We start from the raw sequence: 15,766 nt of genomic DNA, 5'->3' as shown, positions 1-15,766 counted from the left end.
ATATAAAATTCAATACCTCTTATGTTATATGATAAGGGGTAAGAGCAAGAAAAAAGGTATTTTATATCTATCTATTCAAATATGTTCAGAACAAAATAAGGAGAAATACGATAACTACAGCCTCATTTCTATAACTGGTCATGTGGTTGTAGCTAGTATTTGTAACAACATCCTTCCAGTACCCATTCCATATCCTTTTGCCTTCAGAAAGCACCTCAACTGTTCATGTTTTTTTCTTGGTGAGGTGACCCAAGCCTTCATGCTTGACAAGCCTGGGTCATTTGTAGTCCCACCTGCACTGGGTTGTTGTAGTTTCCACTGACCTTGTTCACAGGGCATGGTAATACTGAGACAGCCTAAGGGATCTCCGGTACTCCAGCATACCATTCCTTACATCTATTGTGGAATAGAAGTCCAATTTCCCCTTGGTAGTCAGGATGAATCACCCCATCAGCACAGCAACTCTCTTCTTTGCCTGTTGATTCAGAAGATGAGGAGTCCAAAGTGGCTGGGCAGCAGTCCTTTCTTCTAGTTCAGTGGAGTCATTGTTTTGTCTCCTGGTAGAAGTACTCCTCCCTTTGGAATCTTTAGGGCAGGAAAGCATATGGTCACAGGAATAGAAAGCAAAAATTTTGCTAGTGAACCTGTGATTCCTGGCTATGCAAGAAACAGTTCACCATATACTGGTTGCTAATTCAGAGTACACATACCCTTCTGGAGAACACTGCCCCAGCCTTGCAAAGTATTGCCATCTACCTGGTGTTATAATAAGTCTTCAAAAGACTTTTCCATTGTTCTATCAAGCCAGCTGCAGCAGGATGGTGAGGAACATGGTAAGACCAGTGAATTCCAAGAGAAAAGACAACTGCCACACCTCTTTTCTTGTGTAGGAGCAATATGTGTGGAATACCATGACAATGGATAATGTATTCTTTAAGTCCATGGATGTCAGTTTTGCCAGAAACACTGCATTCAAGAAATGCAAGTCCATATCCATAGTAAGTCTCTATTTCGGTAAGAAAAAACCCTGCCACTTCCACAGTAGAAGTGATCATGACAATAGGACTTGCCATAAGGTAGCTGGCTAATCACCCTAGGAAATGGTGCCTTATTGGAGACTCAAGTGTTGGTCCTTGCTGATGGCAGACTGGGCATTCAGCAGGGGTCATAACCATGTTGGCGTTGGTGAGTAGAAGTCCATATTGCTAAGCCCATGTATAACCTCCACCCCTGCTACCATGACTTTATGCATGAGCTGACTAGTATCCACAGAATATGTCATCCCATCCACTTAACTACAATTCTTCCTCTGCTGAGGTCACACTTGGGTAAGCATTCACATATAAAACAAATTCTTCATTTTTTTGTCCTTTCATAGAGGTATATCCACATACTTCTTTCCCAAGTTTCCTTGTAACCAATATCCCAATCATGTTCCTTCCAAGTCCCTGATCATCCAGCCAAACCATTAGCCAGAGTCCATAAATTGGTATATAATCACATGTATGGCTATTTCTCTTTCCAAGCAAAGTGAAAAACCAGGTGCACTGCTTGAAGTTCTGCCTATTGGGAGGATTTACTTTCATCATTTGTTCTCCAGGGATATTCCAGAAAAGAGCTGGGTAGTGCTGCAGCTGTCCACTTTTGATTGGTGCCTGCATACTGTACAGAATCATTGGTAAAACAGTCCTGGGTCTAGCCTTCCTCACTAGGAACTCCCCATGAAGACACAGATACAGCCTAGGAGAGAGAAGGCAGTGTAGCAGGAGTGGGAAAATGGGCATTTGAGCCACTTCTTCATGTCATCCCTTTTATGCCCTGAGGGTGTGTTTGGGTCCAATCACTTGCATTCCACTTCAGTTTATGATGGAGTTTGGCTGTGCATAACCAACTATAGCTTAGTGGGTCAAGTAACACTAGTTCATAATGGACAACTCAGGTTACATAATAACTTAGTGGTCAATGGTTAAAAGTCTCTTCTCAACTAAGGCCCAGTAGCAGCCTAAAGCTGCTTCTCAAAAGGAGAATAGTTATCGGAGGGTGATTTCAGAGCTTTGATCCCAAGTCCTGTGGATCTATACTGCCGTGATTCACTTAAAGGGACCTACCAAAGGCTCCAAATAGTATTCTTATCTGCCACTGACACATTAAGCACCACTGGCTCGGCTAGATCATATGGCACAACTGGCAGAGCAATTTGTCCAGAAGCCTGGACTTGTTTCAGAGCCTTGTCCTATTCTGGACTCTAATCAAAACTAGCAGCTTTTTGAGTCATTCAGTAAATGGGCTGGAGTAACACATCCAAATGAAGAATATGTTTTATACAAAATCCAGATGTCCATGAGGCTTTGCACCTCTTTTTTTAGGTGTAGGAGGGGCAGATACAACAACTTACCCTTTACCTTAGAAGGGATATTTCAGCATGCCCTATACCACTGGACCCCCAGAAATTTCACTGGGGTAGAAGTCCCCTTAATTTTTCTTATATTTATTTCCTACCATCCAGCTTTCAAATGTCTTACCAATAAGTTTAAAGTAGTTACTACTTGTTCACTAGGTCCACTCAGTATAATATCATCAATGAAATGGACCCATGTTTGATATCTTATGTGAAGGAAAAGTGATAAAGATCCGTGCAAACTAAATTATGACATACGGCAGGAGAGTTGTTGTATCCCTGAGATAGGACAGGAAAGGTGTTTGTTGGCTTTGCCACCTGAAAACAAACTGCTTCTGGTGGACCTTATTGACAGGGATGGAGAAAAAGGCATTTGCCAGCTCAACAGCTACATACTAGGTAATCAGGGGGTGCGTTAATTTGCTCAAACAATTAAACCACGTCTGTCATAGCTGCTGCCATTGGAGTCACCACCTGGTTCAGTCTATGATAATCCACTGTAACTCTCCAAGATCCATCTGTCTTCTGTACAGACCAAATAGGCAAGTTGAATGGGGATGTGGTAGAAATCACCACCCCTGCAAACTTCAAAGTCCTTTCTGGTGTCACTAATCTCTGCAATCCCTCTAGGAAAATGGTATTACTTTCATTTGCCATTTTCCTAGGTAAAGACTGTTCTAGGGACTTTCATTTAGCCTTTTCCACCATAATAGTCCTAACTGCACAAGTCAGGGAACCAATGTGGGAAGTCGGCCAGCTGCTGAGTACATCTATTCTAAAATTAGCATTCTGAAACTATGTAAATAACCACAAACAGGATTGTGGAACCACTGGGCCCACTGTGAAATAGACCTGAGCTAACTACATTGATCACCTGACGTCCCATAGCGCCTACTTTAACTGGCAGATCACAGTGATGTTTTGGGTCTCCTAGAATTAGTGTCAGTTCAGAGCCAGCATCCAGTAGTCACAGAAAGGCCTGATTATTTTCTTTCCCTGTGTACTGTTACCCCAGCAAAAGGTCATAGGCCCCTTTGGGGAAAGTTAAGAGAATGATTAACAATATAAATTATTTGTAGTTTACTGGTATCCTTTCTCAAGGAGACCTGGCCTCCCCTTCATGCAAGAGCTTCTGGGTCTGTATATCGACTCAAATCTGGTAACTGACTGAGTGACTCTTTCCGTTTTTATGATTCAAGTCAGACTTCTGTTCATTTGGCCCAGACCTAAAACTTCTCTGCTATACAGATTAAGTAAGAATTTATTGGGCTATCTACTTCACTTCTAGAAACACCATGATCAACTAGCCAGCTGGACTGCCCTAATGATCCTCCTGTGAGCACTGCCGAGGCCAGTGGGCTGGGGTGGTCCACTTTGAAATAGACACCACAACTGCCTCTTGGAGAACTTTTTTTTTTTTTTTAGTTTAGTAATTTTCACAGCTGATAAAGGACAAGTAAGTAGGGATGTGTCTGTGCCAGCAAGGTGCGAGACAGCTAGAAATTCATTTAAAAAGAGGCAAACCGTTCCTAGAATTTGCCACTGAAGTATCTGAAACTGAAACTGCTCTTCTTTCTCTTTCCCAGTCTCTTGCTCTCATTGCCTCAACACTATACATTACTTTTGAAGCTTTTGATTTCATTGCAGAGACTATACCAAAAACCAAAACTTGGTGTTATAGTGAACAGGTCTGGAATCAAAAAGAGAGAAAAAGCATAAATTGTATGTAATCCAAAAATTGTACTTATTTTCATGGCTTCATAAAAATAGGAGCATAATATTTGCAACATTTCACAAATTATTAAAATGATGTTTTTACTTAAAGGAATGGCATTAGAAGTGAATATTTTAATGTAGTAGATTATTTCACTCCTTTCTTATATTTGAATTAAACTATTTCCTTAAATGGTATTTTTTAAATACGTATGACACACTATTAAGGAGCTTTGGCTCAATGTATTACTTCTTTATTTCCTGTTACATGCATATTTATTTTAATTATAGTTTATACTGTGAACTTTTTTTTTATTTTGCTTATTTGGACACTCAAAAACTTAAGTTCTTCTTCAAAATGATACCATTATTATATCTAGTTTATCTCAACTATGTTTTACCTGGATGGTTTAGGATACCTGGATATTTATCAAAGATGTTTATTAGGGACAAAGTAAGTACGTGAAGTAAATATGTGCTGTTTGTGAGTAGTGTCTGCTCTAAGCAAATTTTGAAAATTTTTCTAGAAAAATTTTGGGGAAAAAACATGACTTTTATATTTGTGATTTCCTTGGTTCTCAACACTATCATCCTTCACCGAATTTATCTTATTAAACTATGTATTTTAAAAGACTTTTTCTGACAGTGTTAACACATTTTTTTTTTCAGTGAATAGACAGGAGTGTTGCTATTATGTTACCTGAGGTGGTTTATAGTATATATCGATACATAACCAACCTTATTTTTTATGGCCTACATGTGAAATAACACGTTTCTGGCTATTACAAGTTTATAATGTAGTTTACTATATTGTCTTACATGATGTTGCGAATCATTTAAAATATTTTAGTTGAGAAGAGATATAAATGTAAAACCTACACTTTTAATTACTAAAAATTGCCAATTACTCCATAGTCTTATATTTAGAATTTTGCCTATCTTGAGCTTTTATTACTAATAGATAAATTTATTAATGGATAGGAAGTTTGGAGTTTTTATTGGGATTTTACTTGCATTTTACTTTGATTTTTTTGATGTCTATAATAACTCATAGCATTATTTTAAAAAATAATGTAATACCAATCTTCAAAATGTAGGAAAATAGTTTATAACCTCAACCTATATAGAGCATCCATCTCATATCAAAGGTAGAGCATGGAGTCACACCAAAAATCTTTATAAAGTGACTAAATTTAAAAGAAATAAATGCTAGTTTTTATTTTTAAATATATATATTTAAAATATATATATTTATTTTTAAATATATATAATATTTTAAATATATATATATATATATTACGTATTTGGATTATCATACTATTATTTCTGTCATTTTGCAGGAACAAAATATTTTTTATGACCACAGCCATAAAATGAAATAGCATGATTGCATGCAGTTATGCTTCCTTAGAAATACCTTTTATTAAAATATTTGGCAAGTGAATAGGCTCTGGAGTCAAAAGATCCTAATAGACCTGCAGTACGATCAATGAGTAGGGAGTCAAACAGAAAGGGTAATCATTATTTATCAATGACACATAACTTTAGATCTGTGAATGCCTTTGAAATAGTTTATTATAAACTTCTTATAAAGAAGTGCTAGATGGGTCAGTATAAATATTTCTGTTGAAAAATGAAACAAACATTATGCTCTGGTATTGGCTTCAGGGAGACTCATTTGACGGGCCAGAGAAAAAATAGGGATGCGGGGTAAATTGTGCAAAATTCCAACTATAATTCTGTACTGGTTTCAATTTCTCCATTTTTTCTTTCTCTAAGAAAGATTCAGTTTATCCGTAATACAGTGAGTTGACAATATTATATAAAGTCGAGACTCACTTGGTAGTTCAGGTCTTTTAAAACAATTCTAAGCACATAATTCTCAATTAGTTCAGTGATAATGCTATTAAGCCAGTTTTAACCTAAGGCAGTTATTTTCAAAATCTGCTGCATGTTAACAATCATCTGAAAAACTTGAAAAACTTTTCAATGCCCAAGCTCTGCCCTGGTGTATCCCTAGACATGAGGTCCAAATATGAGTGTTTCAGAAAGATCCCCCAAATGATTCCAACTGCAATCACATTTGATCACAGTTAACATAGAAACTAGACAAAACAAATACTTGAATCAAGAATTAAATCACATGGAGTCAGAATCAATCAATTGCTCCTCATATATAAACAAACAGGAAACGCTTTTCCAAAAATATGGCTAACCCTACATATCACCTAAAGATAACTGCATCACAGAATGTTAATGTTATAGCTGATGTTAGATGTAATCTTGCTTATTTTCTTACTGATTATATAGCTGACATTGTCTGTGAGTCCTCCTTATTTTTCTGTAATAAAGAGAATTCTGTTTTTTTTTCCCATGAAAAGACTTGACATGATCAAATGATAGAGTTTCTTATTTCCTTTCTTCTTTATGTCACATTTTCTTTTCCTTGATACTGCTTTCATTTCCTTTTTAGGCTACACAATTTATTCTGTCTAGGACATCTTCATCCTTTACACCACTATTTATCTAAATGCAAACTGTGGACCAACTGCATCAGAATAAATAGGATTTAAAAAGCAGATTCAGGAGTGCTACCAAGAACAACTTGAAAGAACTTCTAGAGTAAGACCTCATTTACAATTTATATAAGAGGTGATTTTTATGCACATGAGAACCACTACTTGCAGCATTCCTCATGCTCGAAATCTCACTTTGTGCAGAAGAGCAAAATCATTAATAAAAATGTTCAGTACATAAAACTACAGGCCACTATAACTTTCTTCAGTTTTCAGCCCTCAGTAGCTCAAGGTAATCCATACTTTTTTTTCTAGGCTGCCAATCATGACTGTCAGCTGACTATTGCTCCCAGTTTTGCTGGGTTTAGTAATAATTGGGCTTTTATGTCCACCTGTCTGCTCCCCACTTGTATCCTCTGATATGTTCAGGCATCAACATTTAGTATTTGCTATCAGCAAATCGACACCCTTGTAGCATAAGAAAATGAACTGGTTTTAAAAATTACTGATGCCTTAGCATGACTTCCTAGATCACAAATTCCTCTAGGATGGAACTCAGGCTCTTTATTTACTTATTTTTAAACCTCTGCTGATTGTAATAGGCAGCCATAGTTTAAAACCACTGTGCTACTTGTTAGCACAATAGTCTGGTCTCCAATTTTATCAGGAATTCCGGTTTTTGGTTCATTATGATTTCAAGCATCAGGTCTAAGGTATAATTACCTAGGAATTAAGGCATGATAGATAGCCTAACCACACAAATAGCAGAATACTGGAAAGAATAATAACATCTCTCAGTTTGAAAAGTCCTGTTTGCAAGCTGCTATTACATCCATCTTCAGAATTTATTGCTTAGGGGTTGCAGATGGTAGAATGCTACTTAGAAGAGACACCCTGTTGGGAAAACCACATTGCAGTGCAATTAATAACCAGAGGAGTTTCATTTTCCACACCCTCTTAAATTATCAGTTGAAAAAAACCTCTATTGACTTAGGTTAACTAATTAACGTAATAATATATAAAATACATTTACTTTTTAAATAGGTTTTATCTAAAAAACAGATAAATATGTTGAAAAATATTTTTACACGCATCTGTTTCAGAGGCAAGTCAGTGGACACTTATTCTTTATCATTGTTTTTATACAAAATATCATTTCAGTATCCTGTGGTATTTTTGTAGTATCAGATAGGAAAACTAATCCTTCAAAGCAGATGTTTCATTATTTTTGTTGACATTCTGTCTGACAAATCAGCAGCGACCAAGCAGTATGAAACTTTGCTGTGGCCTGTATATGTCTTTATATTGTTTCCCCTTTTACGAGTTTAGAAATTCAAGATTTGCTTCTTAATTACTGCTAAAAGAAATGCATGGATTTTAAATAGTCCTTTGGATTAGTTTTAAAAGATCTATGAAGCTATCACCCAAAACAAGGTGTAGTATATTTCCATTATTTTTCCACAAAAAGATTCCCTGTGCTTCTTTCCTCCCCCTGACATTATTTGATTTCAATCACCATGGATTAATTTGGACTTTGGATCCATGCAGTACGTACTTATTTTTTAATGGCTTTTTCTCTTATCATAAAATTTTTGAGATTAATCGAGAATCATTTATGACATTTCATGTATCTGTATATGTGAGCTTATATGCATTTACTCCTACTGTTTGTTTGAGTTTGCTTAACAGTATTTTATTAGATAAATATATAACGTGATTTGTTTTTTCTCGTTTTGGGCATTTTGATTGTTTCTGTTTGCACATTATAAAGAAGGCATATCATTCTTGTATAAGTCTATTTGAGCATATATTCTTATTTCTTTTCTTTACCTAGGAATTAAATTACTTTATTAAATAATAGGTATGCATTCAATTTATAAGAAACTTAAAAATTTTATACTCCAAACAGCAATGAAGAGATGAAAGGATCCTTATCAAAATTCTGTTTGTCAAAAATTTTTGGTCCAATACATTCTGGTGCATTGGAGTGGTATTTCATTGTGAATTCAATTTAGATGTGCATATTGACTACCTTGAGCATCTTTTCATGTGCTTTTAAGTCATTTGCATCTATTAACCTGTGAGGTGTGTATTCATACCTTTTATCCATTTTATATTGTTATTAATCATTTTATTATTCATTTGTATATGATACATATGTTGGATAAAGACTTTTAGTCTTTATACATGTTGTGATACATGTATGTATCACATATATGTATGAAATACATGTTGTGATAAAATATCTACCAGTATTCTGGTTTTTGTATTCATTTTATTAATGGTTTCTTTGGCTGAATAGATATTTTAATTTTAATTTTGTTGTTGACTAATTTTTTTATTTCACTTTGTTTTATAGTCTGTTTTTTTGTTTGCTGTCCAATAAAATATACTGTTATATTCTCCTCTAAAAGCTTTATGATATTAGATATTTTGATGTTTTGAGGGTTATAGAAGAGTTTCATTTATTTCTAATATGGATATCCAATAGTTCAACATTTTTAAAAAGATTTTTCTTTCCCTATTGGATTTAGCATCTTTGTCAAAATCATTTTATTGAATATTTGAGAGGACGTTTTTGGACATTCTACTTAATTACACTTATTAATTCTATATACCAATATAACATTCTCTTATTTTTATAGTTTCATAGTAATTCTTGAAATTAAGTAATTAAGTCCTTAAACTTTTTTTTTAATTTAAAGAAAGCTGAGCAGTTTAAAGAAAAGCTGAATTAGCCTCATAAAATGACTTTCCCATTTTTACATTTGTTTGATATTTAGCAATTTGTTCTTTGTTCTTACTTTTCTACCACCTGGTGAGTGAATTGTAAAGATTAAAGTATTTGATTTTATCTCCTATATTAATATCTCAGCTATGTCTCTTTTTGCTGTTTTTAGCGATTTCCATAGATATTGCCATCTGCATTTTTTAAAAAACTTATTTGTTTTAATTCCAGTATAATTAACATAACAGGGTTATATTAGTTTTAGGTGTATAACATAGTGACTCATCAAGTCTATACAATCCTCAGTGCTCATCATGATAAGTGTACTTTTTTTTTAGATTTATTTATTTGAGAGAGTGAGAATGAGAGAGAGAGACAGAGAGTACATGAGAGGGGGGAGGGTCAGAGGGAGAAAGAAGCAGGCTCTTCGTTGAGCAGGAAGCCCGATGCGGGACTCGATCCCGGGACTCCGGGATCATGACCTGAACCAAAGGCAGTCGCTTAACCAACTGAGCCACCCAGGTGCCCCAGATAAGTGTACTCTTTAATTCCTATCACCTGTTTAACCCATCCCTTCCCCTACCTCCCCTCTGGTAAATGTCACTTTGTTCTCTATACTTAAGACTCTGTTTCTTGGTTTTACTTTTTTTTTGCTCATTTGTTCCTTAAATTCCACATATGAGTGAAATATGGTATTTTTCTCTCTCTGACTTATTTCACTTACCGTTATACTCTCTAGCTCCATCAATGTCACTGGAAATGGCTAGATTCCATTCTTCTTATGGCTAAATAATATACCATTGCATACACACACACACACCATACATAAACCACTTCTTCTCTATCCATTCATCTATCAATGAACACTTGAGTTGCTTCCATAATTTGGCTATTGTACAAAATGATGCAATAAGTATAGGGGTGCATATATCCCTTCCAATTAGTGTTTCTGTATTCTTTGGTTAAATACCCAGTAGTACCATTACTGGATCATAGGGTATTCTATTTTAACTGTTTAAGGGAACTCCATACTGTCTTCCAAAGTGGCTGCACCAGTTTGCATTCCCATCAACAGTGCAAGAGGGTTCCTTTTTCTCCATATGCTCACCTATACTTGCTGTTTCTTATGTTTTTGATTTTAGCCATTTTGACAGGTGTGAGGTACTATCTCATCGTGGTTTCAATTTGCATTTCAATGATGATTAGTGGTGATCCTGATCATCTTTTCATGTGTCTGTGGGCCATCTGTATGTCTTCTTTGGAGATTTCTGTTCATATCTTCTGCCGATTTTTTGGATTATTTGGCTTTTTTGTGTGTGTTGTGTTGTATAAGCTCTTTATATATTTTGGATACCAACCCCTGTTAGTATGTGCTTTTTTTTGTAACACTGTAGCTTCAAACAATATGCTACTTCATCCACAGTGTAAAAAAAAACTTCCTCAAGTTTTTATGTTCATATTATTTTGTTTTTTATGTATGCCATATATGCTACATTATGTTAATGTGATTGCTTTAATCACTTACTAATCTTTGAAAGAAACTAAGAAAAACAACTATGTTTGCAGAGTACCAGTTATTTCCCATTTCCTGTGCTCTTCATTCATTCTTACATATCTAGAATTTCATAATTTTACTTCAGCAAGAAGTTCTTCTTTCCACATTTCTTATAGTAAAGATCTATTAAGGACAAATCACCCAGCTTTTGTCTGAGGATGATTTTGTGAAGGTTAACTAGAGTTAGAATTCTACTTTGAGAGTTATGTTTTCTCTTTTAGTATTTAAAACATTCAAATATTATTTATTATTTCTGGTGTGAAGTCAATCTTTATTAGCGTTATTTTTCTCTTATATATAAGAAGGTTTTTTCCTCCGATTTCTCCTTTAAAGAATATGATTTTATCTTTAACTTATAACAGTTTAGCTGTAATGTGTGTGTGTGTGTGTGTGTGTGTGTGTCTGTGTTTGCATGTATGAGTGAGCCTATATATTTTGTATGTATCTGTTTATACTCCTCAGGGCATTCACTGAACTTCTTTGAGCTCTGAGTTGACTTTTTAAATCAGTTTTGCAAAGTTTCTTTTGGTCACTATCTCTAAATATTTCTTCTTTCCCATTGTCTTACTTTTGTCCTTTTGAGACTCCCAAGTACATATATAGTAGACCGCTTGATATTTTCTCATATCCTTGATATTTCTCTATTTCTTCTTCCACTTTCATATTTTTATTTCTGTTTGTATATTGTCTCTTCAATGATCCTTTCCTTTTTGTATCAAGTCTTAGGTTAAATTCATTCAATGAATTCTTTATTTCTGATGTGGTGTGTGTGTGTGTGTGTGTGTGTGTGTATGTGTGTGTGTGTGTGTGTGTGTGTGTATAATTAAAGCATTTCTATTTTGTTCTTTATGTAGTTCCCATATCTCTACTAAAAGTCCCATATCTTTATTCTTCCTACCTTTCCCACAAAATTCTTTTTCATTTTTATTACAGTCATTTTAAATTTGGTGTGATAATCCCAGCATCTAGGGCATCTTAGCATCTGTTTATAATGATCATTGCTGCTCTCAACCATGGTCCATATTTTCCTGATTTTTTGTATGTTCATTATAATTTTTTATTACATGCTGTTTTATTGCATTACAAGTAAATAAATAAATATTTACTCCAATAAAGGGTCATGTTCTTTCTTATATAGAATTTATTGGCAGTTTACTTAATCCTGGGTTTACTTAACCTTTAGCTAGAATCAGTTCACAATGGCTTTAAATATTTTGAAGATGAGCTCATAACTTTTTCTTTAGCAGAGTCTGGGATCTAAGCTCTGGTGAAATTCTGAAGATCTGCTTATGCCTTCCAAGTTGAGCTGTAAAGCTTTTACGAGTGGGATATCACTCCTTGATTTCTAGCCTTGCTACAAGTATCTGTGATGGTTGTAGAGTCTTCTTTGCTCTTTATATCACTCCCTGATTTCTGGGCCTCCAGACACTGTTTAGCCTTACTTCCCTGTTTCAAGTTTTCTGATTGTGGCTCTTCCCTGTCTTCCTTAGGAGAAAGTACAGATCACCTGGGAGAAGAATTCCCTCAGTTCCACTCGACCCTTAGCCTAAAAGCCTTTTAGAGGGTTTATTTCAGCTCTTCTTTGTACTCTGATTTTAGATGAAGAGTCACAAGAAAAATTTGTATGTATAATCTTGCCCTCGGGCAAGATATTTGTTTTTAATTTAATTTGTTTACTCATATATGCATTGCATAATAAAGGTAATACAAATGAAATGAAGTCCTGTAGCTTAGAGTAGCAAAATATTTTTACTATCTTTGGACCAAATTAATTACAAGGAATAACACAACTCTAAAAAGACTTTAAAGATGGTAACTGGTATTCCTTACATGACTAATAAATATTTTGTAACTAGATATTGAAAAAAATACACAAGATGTTGAGGAAAATGCATACTTTAAAAATCTTTTTAAGAGATATGTTCAGTAAGATATTACTTGAAGAGAAAATTTGATACTTTTTAAAACCCTGATGTTTCATTATCCCTTAATCTTTTTTTTTTAAGATTTATTTATTTATTTATTTGACAGAGAGAGACACAGCAAGAGAAGGAATACAAGCAGGGGGAGTGGGAGAGGGAGAAGCAGGCTTCCCTCTTGAGCAGGGAGCCCAACGCGGGGCTCGATCCCAGGACCCTGGGATCATGACCTGAGCCGAAGGCAGACACCCAACGACTGAGCCACCCAGGTGCCCCATTATCCCTTATTCTTAATATTTAATTTGTTTTCTCATTACAACTTAAACTTGAAACTATTCAGGCAGCTAACAGATTCTTTTGTATAACTATGAACATTACTATTACTTAAGAATTATCATTTCAGCAATGCTAAAATTTAGTATGTATTTAATCAACAGGCAATTGAGGATAGTTACAACTCCTAAATTTAGGAGAAAAATTTATAACTATTGTAGAAATTTCCTTAGATACTAGATTATTTGGAAATCTTCTGTTTGGGAAATAATCATTCAGACATTTATGAAAAACATATACATATTTTTTAAGTGATCTCAGGGCTAAAACCAGGGGTAACATTATAATGATCTTTATTTGGAAGATAGCATGCTGGGTGTGACCATTACTCTAGATAGATGGTAAAAGCTTGTGTAATTATTATTTGTCTTAATAGTTCTTAAGGAGGTACAATCTGTTGAGATCAGACCATCAAACCCTGACAGATCTTTGATCACTTCAGTAAATGGACATGAGAATTTCATGTTTCTTGTAATGCATCTTAGTATCTTTGTAAAGAAAAAAAATGGGGGAAAATGTCCTGATTTTCTTTATTTCCTTTCAGAATTTCTCAGAAGTATCTATTCATATTTCCCTTTAACGACATTTAAAGAACACAAGAGAGATTTTAGGATAAGATCAGTTTCAATTCTGTGAATGAGGAGAGTCAATGCTACAAAAAGACATAAAAAACTGCTGCTAGGCTACAGGCACAATATTCATACTACTCTGAATCTAAAATGATCCTATATTATGTAGAAATTATATTACTGTCATTGAAGTTGCCTTCACAATTAATATCTATTAAACAAGGATGTGTTTTGTTTTGTTTTGGAGCTTAATACAGTCTGAGCTTTGTTGAAAAAAAAGTCCAAATATTTTAGTAGATTATAGCTCACATTTTTCATCATACTATTTACATGATAATTCAGTAGTTTGTTTTTTTTTAAAGATTTTATTTATAGGGCGCCTGGGTGGCTCAGTCATTGAGTGTCTGCCTTCGGCTCAGGTCGTGATCTTGGGGTCCTGGGATCGAGCCCCGCGTCGGGCTCCCCGCTCAGCGGGAAGCCTGCTTCTCCCTCTCCCACTCCCTCTGCTTGTGCTCCCTCTCTTGCTGTGTCTCTCTCTCTGTCAAATAAATAAATAAAAATCTTTAAAATAAAAAAAAAGATTTTATTTTAGCCTACAGTGAATTATAGTCTATTATGAATTACAGTGAATTTTATTTAGCCTACAGTGAATTATTTTATTTTAGCCTACAGTGAATTATGAATTATGGGGAGGGAGAGGCATATTGTGAGAAAATGATAGTCTAACAAATCTCTAAAAAATGACATTATAGCCTTCCAATATCCATTAAAAGGTATATAGAAACAAAAAGGGGAAGTTTTTGTGTGAAACATGTTTATGATATTACTCATTATCTTATCCACAGAGGTGGTTGTGTTTAACTTAATTGATTTTATTATATACTTTATAACAATATATTTTGAAGTTTTGGAAATTAGTTGATTTACTTAGATTTTTGTACAAGGTTTGCACTCTAAATGTGTCATATACAGCACAATGATAATCAGCAACATGTTATTTCATATTACCCTTGCTCCAAAATCATTTTTTTCTGCAGTTCCATACTGTTTGTAAAATTTTCATCTCTTATTTTCAGTTTTTCTACACCTGAATATTATTCTACCATGGAATTTCTCCTAATTGCTTATCTTCTTATTTTTTACCTTCTGGTAACATGTTTTATTAAATATAGTTATTGGGATAAACCAAAATTAAAAAGGAATATAACACAGTATATATCAAGATCAGATGTTCCCCACCCCAGATGTTATGCTTGACCATGTCTGTGCTTGTAGGCAGAAATAAGAGAAAAAAAAAAAAAAAAGAAGAAGAAGAAAGAAAAGAAAAGAGAAGAGAGGAAAAGAAATAATAGCATGCCAGTTCTGAGCCAAGGTCTTAAGAGGCTTTGTGCGTTCCTGCTCTGTTCTCTTGAGTCTTTGACTACAAGCAAGTAAAAGACATGTTCCAGGAGCCATTTCTCCTTTAGCCTAAGGCCCAGAATGAAGAAAATAGAGTACTGCCTAAATCTAAAGCCTGAACTTAGTCCAAGTTTCTCTGAACACAGGATCAAAATCTGCCCAAACCAAAGCTGATATGCAAATCCATGCATAAAAAAATAAATATGAACTTTCTTAAGCTACCAGTCAATATTTTAGGGTCTTTTATTATGCAGTATTATCAAAGCATAATCATGGAGGACTGAGAGACCAGGGCCTACTTTGAGCAATGCAAGTGCTAAGTCAAACTTGCTGATACTATGAGCATGAGTTGGGATGTAATGAGATTAAGCAGGAGAAATGGATTTAGACACCAGGTTTAGTACTTCATAATTTATCCTAAAATCAAAGTGATCGACTGAAGGATTTTATTTATCTAGGTAAAACAATCACATTTTAAAAAATTTAGAAAGATTGCTTGCTTAAATTTGTAGCAAATGCTGACTGAATGATTTCTCCATAAAATATGTTACAATTCTTTTATTCCATGGCTGGAATGTCAGGAAAATCAATTACACAAATGTTAAGAAAGCTTTATTACAAAAAGAGAGGTGAGCTC

General features: G+C 34.6%; 1 long non-coding RNA gene across 1 annotated transcript in view; it reads right to left on the bottom strand.

The window, feature by feature from the left end:
* Window positions 1-329: 329 nt before the first annotated feature.
* The window catches only part of LOC141373817 (uncharacterized), a 38,446-nt gene continuing 23,009 nt past the window's right edge, over window positions 330-15,766 (bottom strand). Inside the window, exon 3 of the long non-coding RNA XR_012380140.1 lies at window positions 330-585. This is a non-coding gene — a long non-coding RNA (uncharacterized lncRNA). The remainder of the gene's footprint in view (window positions 586-15,766) is intronic.

Source organism: Callorhinus ursinus, unplaced genomic scaffold (assembly GCF_003265705.2).
Source record: "Callorhinus ursinus isolate GAN/ISIS: 27379988/994484 unplaced genomic scaffold, GSC_fseal_2.0 scaffold12, whole genome shotgun sequence".
NCBI lineage: Eukaryota > Metazoa > Chordata > Mammalia > Carnivora > Otariidae > Callorhinus > Callorhinus ursinus.
This window is presented reverse-complemented; position numbering and strand designations above follow the sequence as displayed.